This window comes from Staurois parvus, unplaced genomic scaffold, assembly GCF_062004578.1.
Source record: "Staurois parvus isolate SC_StPar_1 unplaced genomic scaffold, SC_StPar_1.0 ptg000312l, whole genome shotgun sequence".
NCBI classification, from domain to species: domain Eukaryota; kingdom Metazoa; phylum Chordata; class Amphibia; order Anura; family Ranidae; genus Staurois; species Staurois parvus.
In genome coordinates, this window is record NW_028318108.1 from 1,570,814 (window position 1) to 1,584,543 (window position 13,730).

Here is a 13,730-nt window from a genome sequence, read left to right on the forward strand (position 1 = left end):
TGGGTCCTCCAAAAAGTAAGAGAATGTTGTTCACCTTACAAAGCCGAAGTAATTTATTGTAGCTCAAAAGAATGCAACATTCAAAGTGCACCTCGTACAACAGCTACTCCGTTTCCCTCCATCATTGGAGCTTAGTCATAGAGTACTCACAGTGTTGCTTTGGCAGTGGACACTGGTTGTTGACATATGCTAAGATAGCCGTTGTTTGCTGGCCATAGATTGATTGAAAATTGGTCAGTTCATCAAGAACAAACTGAATTTCAATCCATGTGTGGCCATTTCCACTTAAGAGAAGTTTGTAAGCAGGTTGAATGCTGGTTAGTGAGACAGCTGCTGCCCCAGCCGGGAGGGAAATTTACCTGGTTTTCCACACTTTTTACTGAGCTCTGCATCTCTCCTTGTGCCGATAATAAAAGAGGTTGAGGGCTCAAGAATGACAGACTGCTGCATGGGAAATAAGATACAGACAAGCCACAGCATGTAATCTTCAGCTGCTTACAGAGAAGAGAGAAGGAAGAGTAGTTCATACAGCAAGATTTTAGTCATGCCCCTCAAAGATGCAGACATTTGATGTAAGGAGGCACACTGATGGGGACAATCTATGTAAGCGGGCACTGTGATGGGAACACCTTATGTAAGGGGGCACACTGATGGGGATAACTAATCAAATGTAAGGGGGCACCCTGAAGGGGACACTGATGTAAGGGGGTGTTCTGATGGGGACACCAATGTAAGGGGGCACTCTGATTGGGAGACCGGATATAATAGGGACCCTGATCTATAGGATCACACTGATGGGGACCCTGATAAAAGGGGGTACTCTGATGGGAATCAGAAATAAAAGAGTACTCTGATGAGGACTCCTGATGTAAATGGGGACTCTGATAGGTACACCTAATATAAAGGGGCACAGGCTCTGTTTAATCACCCTAATCCAAATACAGCCTAATACATACTAGTGTTTCCCAGGTCGTGAAACTGTATGACAGACTATCAGTGACTTGCACAGCGTTGACATTAAGCCCCTTGACCTTTTTTACTGCACCCCCAGATCAGAGAGGCTAGATCTGGCCCTGATAGAGGACCTTTCTAACATTTGCAATGACCATAGAAGATGTTAACAAAGAACACCTATGTAAACTTTTCAATTGTTTTTAATATAGATTTGGAATAAACATCAACGCATTTTAACTGTTTATGTTTTCGGTCAATTGGTAAAGCACCTTCAAAATCCAGTTCCTACTCAATATTTATCCTATACTAATCTAAGGACTGGTAAATTGAATATGTTACGTTTTTGTTTTGGGGTTTGATAATCCAGGATTATAGTCCTGCATTGTAAATTAGTATGCCAAGGGACCATCCACAACCCGGAGTGTCCTTGGGAAAAGGAAAGCACCGGCTGCTAAAGGAGCAAGGAATAGGGTGAGTAAAACTTCTTTTAATGTCCAATGTACAAGGCACCATGGATTGTGGAGGGGTGTTATTTGCGTTCCTTTTGAGAGGTTCTCTGCCCTAGCTGATAGATTTCAGGGAAATTCCAACAAGAGGGGAAACTGGTTAGTAGTTTCTCCTGTGTTGCTTTAGTTTGTTATGGGTCCCTGGAGTCTGGAGACTTCAAGAGTTAATGGGAGGGATGAGTCTCCAACCTCTCACCCTGGGAGCCAAAAGTTTAATGGCCTCATCTTGGAGGAGGGGCATGTTATGGGCATAGCCCTCACCTAGCAGGGGGGCTGTGTGTGGGAAGACAAATGGCTGAAAAACAGTGTCTGCTCCTAAACTGCTGAGCCTTTTTGCTGGAGTTGCTATGTGGAGTAATACTGCTGTCACGATCAGGAGTCAGGCTCAAAGACCAGTTGCTAAAGCAGTGGAAAGGCTCACCTGAAACCAGCAGAATAGGTACACAGGCAGGTCATCGTGGCGGAGGAGTGGGATCATCCGAGGTGCAGAGTCTAAGTACCAACCGGTGTTCACCAGAGCTCCTGATGGTGGAGATGGATTTTGCTGCGTGTTAGCACCAGGTCACGGTCCTCAGGATCACCCCACCAGGAGGCGAGCAAGCGGAGGTCCAGTAGCATATAGGCAGGTAAGGATCAAATGGAAGCCTGGTCAGTAAACAAGTCAAGGTCAGTCATGAGCAGTCGCAGGTTGAGATCAGGCAGAAGCGTAGTCGAGAACAAGCCAAGAGTCAATAACAAGTGGTAGCAAAGTATGGATAATAACAGAGAAGACAAGGAGCATGATACTGGCTGGAGAGCACAATAATATGGCAAACAGGAAGTGCAGAGATATGGCTTATATCAGGAAGTTCATGGGAGGAGCAAGTGGTTCAAGGTTCATGACAAACAAGTTCAAGGTAGGATCATCCAAATAATTGTCAAGGGAGCTGTCCAGCATTACAGGTGGCTCAGCAAGAAGAAACGTTGCCACTCACCACAGAAGGCTCTGACAGTACTACCCTCCTCACAGGATGTCCCCTGGACATCTTAGGACCAGGCTTGTGGGGAAACCTCTGGTGGAATTCTCTTGTTAATCTAGGAGCATGAATGTTTTTCTCAGGCTCCCAAGAATTCTCCTCTTGCCCATATACTTCCCATTGGACAAGATATTGCAATTGTTTTCTAAACATCCTAGAGTCAAGCATCTTCTCCACCACATATTTTTCTTCCCCCTGTACCTCAACAGGTGGAGGAGGTGGAAGAGTTCTTCCAGAGAAAGGATTTTCATGAAATGGTTTGAATAATGATACGTGAAAAACAGGATGAATCTTCATACTGTCAGGAGGTTTTAAGCGAAAGGTGACTGTTGATCTGAGCAGAAATCTGGAAAGGTCCCACAAACCTTTGGCCTAACTTTGCAGATGGAACATGATCCTTCAGATTTTTGGTAGATAGCCAAACCTTGTCACCCACATGAAAGGTAGGAAGTGATCTGCGATGTCTGTCGGCAGCCTTTTTATAACATTCCTGAGCCTCCCCCAAAGTTTCGATCAACTTCGCCTGAATCTCCTGTAATGTAGTTAATCTGTTGGCAACAGCAGGAATTTGAGTTGCAATAGGGAGATCAGGAACAAAAACTGGGTGATACCCCGTACTGGGGAAAAAAGGGCTTTGGGAGGTGGAGCTAGGTTTAGCATTGTTATAGGCAAACTTTGCCATAGGTAGATAGTCCACCCAGTCATCCTGAAAATAACTGACAAAACATCGAAGGTACTGCTCCAAAGTTTGATAGGTCCTTTCGGTCTGACCATTAGAATGACGATGAAAAGCAGAGGACAGCTTAATTGTTACCCCTAAAGCTGAACAAAAGCGTTTCCAAAATTTTGACATAAACTGTACTCCTCTGTCAGATACCACATCATCAGGAATTCCATGTAGCTTAAAAACATCTCGAACCATCAACTCTGCAGTTTGTTCAGCAGATGGTACCCCCTTAACAGGTATGAAATTAGCCATTTTAGTAAGGGGGTCGACGACTACCAAGATAGTAGTCATTTCTCTTGAGGGAGGTAATTCGACTATAAAGTCCATAGAAATTGACCCCAAGGTCTTGATGGAACAGGAAGTGGTTGGAGTAACCCCAAAGGAGAAGCTCAGGGTGTCTTATGAAGTGCGCACGTCAGACAGGAGGCCACGTAACGCTTGATATCCTTCTTATAACTAGGCCACCAGAAGGAACGTAACAGAAGGTCATCAGTTTTTGAAATCCCACAGTGTCCTGCCAGTTTGGAGTCATGAACTAATTTGAGGACTTCCACCCGAGCCAACTCAGGTACATAGAGAATTGTGCTAGAGTCCAAAAGCCATTCTTGTACTCAAGGTTAATGTCTCTAAGAGGATCACTGAGAAGTGGGTCATTCTCATACCCCTCTTTGAGAAGACTCAAGAATGTCTTTGCACTTGTGGCCCCTAGGAAGTTCTTTTGAGTTAGGATTGAACATTCGGAGTTACCCTCCTGGGGAGGCTCAGACAGCATCCTTGATAAGGCATCGGCCTTACCATTCCTCGATCCAGGTCGATATGATAAAATTGAATCTAGAAAAGAATAACGACCAACGTGCTTGTCTAGAAGACAATCTCTTGGCCGAGCGAATAAATTCCAGATTCTTATGGTCAGTGAGAACAGTTACAGGGTGATTAGCCCCTTCTAGCAGATGCCTCCATTCAGAAAAGGCTTCCTTAATTGCCAGTAGCTCTTTATTCCCAATATCGTAATTCCTTTCGGCTGAGGACATCAAACGAGAAATGTAGGCACAAGGATGAAGCTGCATTTTTTTCATCACTTCGCTGAGACAGAATAGCTCCCACGGCAGAATTGGAAGCATCCACTTCCACTATAAAGGGCAGTTCAGGATTGGGATGTACTAAAATTGGGGCAGAAGTGAAAAGAGTTTTCAGCTTTTCAAACGCAGCCTGTGCCTCAGAGATCCACACGAAGGGTACCCCTTTCTTTGTCAGCTGAGTAATTTGAGCTATCACTTTAGAAAAATTTCTTAAAAATTTCCTGTAGAAATTGGCAAACCTGACAAAACATTGAATTTCCTTCACATTTCCAGGTGCTGACCAATCTACCACAGCTTTGATCTTCTCGGGATCCATGCTCACTCCCTCTGGAGAAATGATATAGCCTAAGAACTGGATCTGGGTGTCAGGGCTCCCGGGTATGACCAGAGGTGTTTGACTGACGCAGGGAAACGCAGACTTCAGATATGTTATAAACAATGTAATTTATTAACACTAACAATACAAACATAAAAGCAGTGCAATACTAAAACATAACACAGTGCAAACAAACCAAACCAACCACCCACAGATAACAGTACATACAATACAAGCGTCGTCAGGCAGGCCGGGTCAATATCAATCGGGCAGGTAGGTACAGGGGGAGCAAGCGGAGAATGGTCGGGGTCACAGGCCAGGTTCAGCAGGTAGCGGGCAGCGTGGTACAGAGGGTCAGGCAGAGGGATGGTCAGGGGCACAAGCCAGGGATCAGAACAGGAGAAGTAAGCAGAGGTCAGAATCAAGCAGGGTCAGCAACAAGACAGGAACAGGAACGCAGGTTTACAAGATACAGGGCCCAGGAAAAACACACACCAAGGCAGAGTCTGCAGGTCTGGCCATCCCTTAAATACACCAGTATAATTAGTTCCAGGTGTTTGACTGGCTGCAAGGTTCAGTCTCTGATTGCTGGGAGCACCCGCTGGCCAGCCCTGGTACTGCAGCTCATAAGGCATGTGAGTCCCACTATTGCTGGCCAGTCCATTCCTGACACTGAGTTTGTTCAAACTCACATTTCTCCAATTTAATGTAAAGTCTATTTTTCCTTAATCTTTCAAAGACAGTGCAAACATGTTTGTGGTGCTCCTCCCAATTATCGGAAAAGATAAGGATATCCAGTTGGCAATTACAAATTGATCCAGCAGATCACGAAAAACATCGTTGATAAAATGCTGAAACGTTGCAAACTCCAAACGGCATCACCAAGGATTCGAAATGCCTATACCTGGTTCTGAAGGCGGTTTTCGTCTCCTTGATGAATGCGGACAAGGTTATATGCCCCTCGTAAATCAAGTTTTGTAAAGATCTTGGCAGAACGAAGTCTTTCCAACATTTCAGAGATCAAGGGTAATGGATAGTGGTTTTTAATAGTGATTTTATTCATGTCTCTGTAGTCAATGCATGGACACAAGGTGGAGTCTCTCTTTTCACCGAAGAACAGGGCTGCTCCTGCAGGAGAAGTTGAGTGTCTAATAAAGCCCTTCTCCAAATTCTCAACCCGAGTACTTTTAATTCAGGTTCCGACAGATTGAAAAGGCGGCCAAAAGGTATTTCTGCCCCTGGGAGCAGCTCAATGAGGCAATCATATGGGCGATGAGGGGGTAATTGATCTGCATTTTTCTTGTCACAGACATCCCGAAACTCATGGTAATGTGGGGGCAAATTGTCATATGACTGGATAGCCACTATATCACTTTGCCCTTCCTTGGTCGGTGACAAACTTGGTCAGCAAAGTTTTTTGCAATATTTTTCACAGTGGGGGGATGTAAAATCTATAGTTCGTGCTCCCCAGTTGATGGAAGGATTGTGAGTGGAGAACTGAGGAATGCCCAGGATGATGTGAAACTTGGGTGACGTAATCAGCTGAAAGCTGATGGTCTCACAATGGTCAGTATCAAACAACAGTACCAGGGGAGCCGTTTTATGGGTAACAGGTCCTGAAGATAAGGGTGACCCATCAACTGTCAACATATCAATAGGGGTAAATGTATTTCTTGCTTGAATATTATTGTTGTTGGCAAACTCTATATCCATAAAGTTTCCCCCAGCCCCTGAGTCCAGCATAGCTGAGCAGGAGATTTCACGGCCCTCAGATACAAGTTTAATGGGGATAACAAAATGAGAAAGTAGCGAATTCACTTTATTCTCTTCAGGAATCAGTGGGGAGACAGACTGGCTTATAGAGTTTATTTGTTCAGGTGCAATCACATCAGTCACAGCAATTGTTCCTCTAACTTTGTTAGGACAATTAATTGCATAATGACCAGAATCCCCACAATAAAGACATAAATTCTCTGCACATCTTCTCTCTTTCTCCTGAATGGAAATGGATCTCTTGATAGCATCGACTTGCATAGGCTCAGGAGTGTTAGAACCCAGAGAGACTCTTGAATCCTGCTGAACAAATGGACTAGCAGAGAGATGCATGCCCCTATTACCTCCAAACATTCCCAGCCTCTCCTTCCTTCTTTCTGTAAGTCTTTGATTGATTCGGATACACAATTGGATGAATTCAAGATCATTAGGAATATCTACTCTGGTAAGCTCATCCTTTACCTGTTCAGAAAGCCCTTGGAGGAACTGGCTTTTTTGTGCTGCAGGGTTCCAAGTGGTATCTGCGATCCAACATCTGAATTCGGCTGTGTATTCAGCGGCCGAGCGTCTACCCTGCCGCAGACTATGCAATTTTGCTTCGGCAGTAGCACAACGGTTGGGATCATCAAAAACCTGATTCATCGCGGTCAAAAAGGTATCAAAATCATTCAACATGCCATGGTTTTGCTCTATATAAGGGGAGGCCCAAGCTAGAGCTTCCCCAGTCAGAAGCCCAATAATAAACATTACCTTCTTTTTCTTTGAAGGAAACGCAGCAGGATACATTTGGAAATATATGCGACATTGAATAAGGAAACCCCTGTAGTGGCGGCGGTCTAAACTTAGATGGCTGGGGCATATGTGAGCTAGTATCATCTCAATTCAGCAGTTGTCTCTGCAGAGCCTGAATCTCTCCCTGTTGCCTATCCACAATGCTTTCTAGTTTGGCAACTTTTTCCTGATGGGTAACCCCGAATTCCTGCACGAATTGTCCATAAACAACCCGCCAGCACTAGAGTCTACCAACGCCTGGGCCGTCACCGAGCCTTCCGCCCAAGAGAGGACAACGGTGATTAGCGGTTTATCTTTGCGGGAAACCGGGGTTGAGGAAACTCCACCCAAGATCTGCCCTCGACAGGATCTCAGGTGGGAGCGTTACCTGGATGGACCGGACAGGACTGCCGAAAATGCCCACCGAGACCACAGTACAGGCAGCGACCCTCCCGACACCGAGAGGCCCGCTCCCCCTCGGAAAGGCGAGCAAACCCCAGCTGCATGGGCTCACCGCCAGACAAGCCATCCCCAGGAGGCGTGGGAGGAGAGGGAGGAATGGGTGGGACAGAAAACGTAGGCGCCAATCGGTTAGGCCTCCGCAGATGTTCCTTAAGTGAAGGCCTCTCCCTGAGCCTGGTGTCAATCAGGATTAGGAAGGAAATGAGTGCTTCGAGCTCCACAGGCAGTTCTTTGGCTGCAATCTTGTCCTTCAACGCATCTGAGAGACCATGAGAGAAAGCAGCCACCAGAGCCTCATTGTTCCAACCCACCTCTGCCGCCAGGGTCCGAAATTCTATGGCGTACCCGGCAACGGTTCGTGAACCCTGAGGCATGGACATGAGCAGCTTAGCAGCAGAGGCGGAGCAAGCAGGCACATCAAATACCATACGGAAGGAAGCAACAAAACCGGCAAACTCGTGAATCACAGGGTTATCGTTCTCCCATAAGGAATTTGCCCAGGCCAAGGCCTTGTCCGAGAGCAGCGATTTTAGGAAGCCCACCTTTGACCTCTCCGTAGGAAAAGCGTGGGGTATCAATTCAAAATATATGCCCACTTGGTTAAGGACACCCCGACACTGGCTCACCCCCCAAAGCGCTGTGGAAGGGGGGCTGAACCAGTCATACCTCTGGGCACCACAGGTGCGGCAGCAGATGCGGAGGTAGGGGCAACAACCGGAGCAACAGTGGGAGCGACCACAGGAGTGACAACCGGCCTGATAGCACCAGGAGTAAGGTGCGCTGTGCGTGCAAGCAGCGTCTGCAACGCCTGAGCGAACTGATCCAACAAGAGATCCTGCTGATCAAGTCTGGCAACCAACATAGGGAGCAAGGGCGTACCTGCACCGTCAGGATTCATGGCATTCGTGTAGTGTCAGGGAGCGAGGAGCCAGACACACAAGGAGGTGCAATTAAAGGTAGGTTTATTAATATAAAAATAAGACAAGTCCAACAGCGGAAATTGTAGCCAAAGCCGGGATCAAGAGCCAGGAAGAATCGCCGCCAGAGCCGGGGTCAGAAGCCAGGAGGAGTCTTAGCCAAAGCCGAGTCGGTATCCAGGAAAGCAATGAGTAGCTAAACAGGAGCTTGCTTCTGTGCAAGAGACAGGACACGAATGCAATGGACAGCTGCAAACAGCAGACTTATATGTGATAAGCTGCCACCTCCTGGGGGAGGAGCCGCAGAGGGCTGAAAGCATAAAGGATCCCACAATGCTTTGCAGACACCTAAGATGGATGCCAGCACATGGAGCAGCACAAGCCCTGAGGAAAAGTAGGACCTTGACAGGTACAGGGTGAAGAAGAATATGTGGTGGAGAAGATTCTTGACTCTAGGATGTTTAGAGGAAAATTGCAATATCTTGTCCAATGGGAAGGATATGGGCAAGAAGAAAATTCTTGGGAGCCTGAGGAAAATGTCCATGCTCCTAGATTAACAAGAGAATTCCACCAGAGGTTTCCCCACAAGCCTGGTCCCTAAGACGTCCAGGGGACATCCTGTGAGGAGGGGAGTACTGTCAGAGCCTGGGATCAAACCTGGGCCTTCTGCAGTGAGAGCCAATGTTTCTTCTCACTGAGCTACCTGAGATGCTGGACTATACTCTGCCTGATCTATTGGATAATCCTGCCTTGTGCCTTGTTTTCTCTTGAACCTTGAACTCCTTGCTCCTCCCATGAACTCCTGATAAAAGCCATATCCATGCACTTCCTCCTTGCCAGAATATTGTGCCTTCCCAGCCAATATCCCGCTTATCGATCCTGCTGCCGTCTACATCTTCGCTACCGACCTTTGGCTTGCTACTGACTACCATTTTGCCTCATCCTCATCTGCTACCATTTGTGACCGACCCTGGGCTTGTGACTGACTCTGCTTCTGTTTGATCCCTAACCTGTTTGATCCGCTATTGGTTTCCAGCTTGCTCATTCCCTGGTGGGGTGATCCTGAGATCTGCGACCTGGTGTTAACACGCAGCCAAATCCATCTCCACCACTAAGAGCTCTGGTGAAAACCGGTTAATACTTAGACCCCGCACCTCAGTTGAGCCTGCGCCATTTCCCAGTGTGACCCGCTGGTGTACTGATCCTGCTGGTTTCAGGTAAGCCTTTTACTGCTATAGCAACTGGTCTCTGAACCTGACCTAGACCGTGACACAGGAAGTACAGAGACATGGCTTATATCAGGAAGTTCATGGGAGGAGCTAGGGGTTCAAGGTTCATGACAAACAAGGTAAAGGTAGGATCTTCCAAATAGATGTCAAGGGAGCTGTCAAGCATTCCAGGTGGCTCAGCAAGAAGAAACATTGCCACTAACCACAGAAGGCCCAGGTTCAGACCCAGACTCTGACAACTGCATTGTTTGACCCTCACACATATCTTTGTGTGTAAGATATGTGTGTATATATATATATATATATATATATATATACACATATACATACATACATACACACACTATATTGCCAAAAGTATTGGGACACCCCTCCAAATCATTGGATTTAGGTTTTCCAACAACCATCTTCATGGTCACAGATGTATAAAATCAAGCACCTAGGCATGCAGACTGCTTCTACAAACATTTGTGAAATAATGGGTCGCTCTCAGGAGCTCAGTGAATTCAAGCATCGTACCATGATAGGTTGCCACCTGTGCAATAAGTCCATCCGTGAAATTTCCTTGCTATTAAATATTCCACAATCAACTGTTAGTGGTATTATAACAAAGTGGAAGCAACTGGGAACAACAGCAACTCAGTCACGAAGTTGTAGGCCAAGTAAAATGCCAGAGCGGGGTCAGCACAAACTTCTTGTGGCCTTCAGATTAGCACAACAATAATGCATAGAGAGCTTCATGGAATGGGTTTCCATGGCTGAGCAGCTGCATCCAAGCCCTAAATCACCAATTGCAATACAAAGGGTTGGATGCTGTGGTGTAAAACACGCCACCACTGGACTCCAGTGCAGTGGAGACATGTTTTCTGGAGTGACAAATCACGATTCTCTGTCTGGCAATCCACTGGACATGTCTGGGTTTAGCGGTTGCCAGGAGAACGGTACTTGCCTGACTGCATTGTGCCAAGCATAAAGTTTGTTGGAGGGGGGATTATGGTGTGGGGTTGTTTTTCAGGGGTTGGGTTTGGTCCCTTAGTTCCAGTAAAGGGAACTCTTAAGGCATCAGCATACCGAAATATTTTGGACAATTTCATGCTCCCAACCTTGTGGGAAGAGTTTGGGGATGGCCCCTTCCTGTTTGAACATGACGGCACACCAATGTGCACAAAGCAAGGTCCATAAAGACATGGATGAGCGAGTTTGGGGTGGAGGAACTTGACTGGCCTGCATAGAGTCCTGACCTCAACCTGACAGAACACCTTTGGGATGAATTAGAGGGGCCTTCATTTCCGACATCAGTGCCTGACCTCACAAGTGCACTTCTGGAAGAACGGTCAAACATTCCCATAGACACACTCCTAAACCTTGTGGACAGCCTTCCCAGAAGAGTTGAAGCTGTTATAGCTACATAGGGTGGGCCTACGGACTAAGGTTGGTATGTCATTAAAGTTTATGTGCTTGGCAATATAGTGTGTGTAGTGATTTGATAATTTCTTTGCCCATTTTCCAGTGTATACTTCTGTTATGCAGTGTTTGTTTTTCCCTTTTCCAATATGGGTGCTATGCTCTCTGGGCACTGAGGATGAGGTGATGAGAGAGAGTACTTGTGGAAAAGAGAGGGGTGTGGATTTCCTGTGGAGAGAGAGCTCAGACTGTAAGTGTTGCAGCCTCCCCTCACTGAGACATGCAAAAAAGACTGTTAATGCTGTTATGTTCCTGTTTGGAAAATACTTTATGTTGGATGGTTCACTGAATGTGATTTCTTCAATACAGGGACTTTCATATACAATGCTGTGTGGATTACTGTCTATGTGGATAATACATTTCTCAACTGGGATTTCACTTGTTATCCACAAGCCCCAATTGAGTGGAGGCACTAGCGCTTGTTAGAGATCTTGTCCTGAAAACACAGATTATAAAGACTCTGCTCCTAAATACTATACAGGTGGCACAAAGAGTGTAAAAATAGCGCTACATTTGGAGGCACTGCTGAGATCTATCTTGGATCAGGACATTAAGGAACGACCATGTCCCTGTTATCAACAGAAGCAGTGGGACCTGGATGAAGGACTGCCACCTAAAATTACATTTGCTATTTCGTATGTGCCTATCACTGTGTGTGTCCACAGACTGCAGGAGGCACTAAAAGCAAATGAAACCTTGCAGCATGCCACTCTTGTGGATAAAAGAGAAGAAGATGAGAGTTTTGAACTTTATACCCATTATCTCTATCTCAGTGAGGTGGATTTAAATCCAGTTAAAGGGTCCTTTTGCACAAATCCAAAAGGGGCTGAAGCAATTGGTTGTGCTGTAGTATTTCCAGTGATTTCACCTCCAGTAAGGCGAAAGTTACCAGCCCTGGCCGTAAAGTGTGAACCATTGAATACAACTGCTTCATCAGGAGAGACTGTAATGTTGCCTGCTACAGCCACTAAGCAGGAAACAAATATTGAGCATCTGCTGCTAAAAGTCACTGAAGTCATTGCTCAGAATTTACATGCCGACTGCAAATTAAAGGCTTTTTCAGGAGTGCTACCTGTCCCTGCTGGTGAAGAAAGCTTTGAAGTGTGGAAAGATTTTGCACAAGTGATAAAGGAATGGACCTGCTCAGAGGAAAAGAAAAAATAGCGCATCATGGAAAGTTTAAGACCACCAGCATCCATTATTGTTACAGCTTACAAGGACACACATGTGAGTACCAGTGCTGAAGAATATATTGATATTTTGACAGATGCTTAAGAACTGCACTGTGGCCCGGATCAGATGCTTGCTGATTTTAAACAAAGCATAAAGAGGGAAAGGATGTTTTTGTGTTTGTGAGGAGCCTAGAAGTGCTTCTAGGAAGATTGGTCACTGAAAAAGTAATCTCTCCTACAAATGTTGATAAATTAAGGACTGCTCAAATCATAAAGGGGTTACTGCTGCAGAATTGTTTTGAGAGAGAGAAACTTTACTTTTACTGAAACTATGACTGAAGTAAAGAAACAGGAGGCTGATATCCTTTTTAGTACCCCTTCTAAAAGCAAAGTTCATCAGGTTCTTCGGGTGAGCACAAAAATGAGACTGTTGCTAAAAACAAAGAAGTTGGTAGACTTCCACAGCCTAGAGCTCTATCTGCTGATAAAACCTCCAGTGATAAGCCTCTCTTCCACATTAAATGTTTCCGCTGTGGACAAGCAGGTCACACAGTTCGTCAGTGTCCACTGCTTCCTGATAGTTCTGAAATTCACAGTAAAACTGGACAAATGTATAAAAGAAAACAGGGAAAATCAAGAAAACAAATGTTCAATAAACTGCCTGGAGTAGGTCACAGATGTACTTTCAATTTGTTTGTTAATGATATACCCACTACTGCGCTGTTTGACACTGACTCTCAGCTGACTCTTATCTACAGGTCCTTCTATCAGCAACACTTAAGCCACTCTCTTTGAAACCTATGGACACTATGCCTGTTTATGGTGTGGGAGAAAATCCTGTTTTTATGGATGGTTGTCTAGAAGTTGAGCTTCACATTCCTGGTGTGACAGCTGATGAGGATCCCCCACTAATGCAGGCCATAGATGGGTAGTTTATTGGCTGAATTTTCGTCCACAGGAAAAATCGGCCGATATTCACGGATAGTAGGGCCAGCCCATCAGCCGTTTTTTGCGGATCTTCTCATTTATTTTTATCGGTCATGCTGGAAAATCCACGAAAAACGGCCGTTTTTCATGGACATTGGTGGCAGCATCGGCAACGGGGCTGACCGATTTTTCGTTTATCGGCCGACAATTCGGCTGATAAACAGCCCATCTATGGCCAGCCTTAAAGTCATTGCCTATGTGTCATTGTCATTGCCTAGTCATCCACCCAGAGGTAATGAGTATGCTCATATGATTGTGGGTTCCAATGTTGAAGCTGCTTTTATAAGGTTTCTTCAGCCACAACAGGGTACTCCTCTACCTTCACTGCCTGTTGCAGAATTTCAAAATATCTGTCAA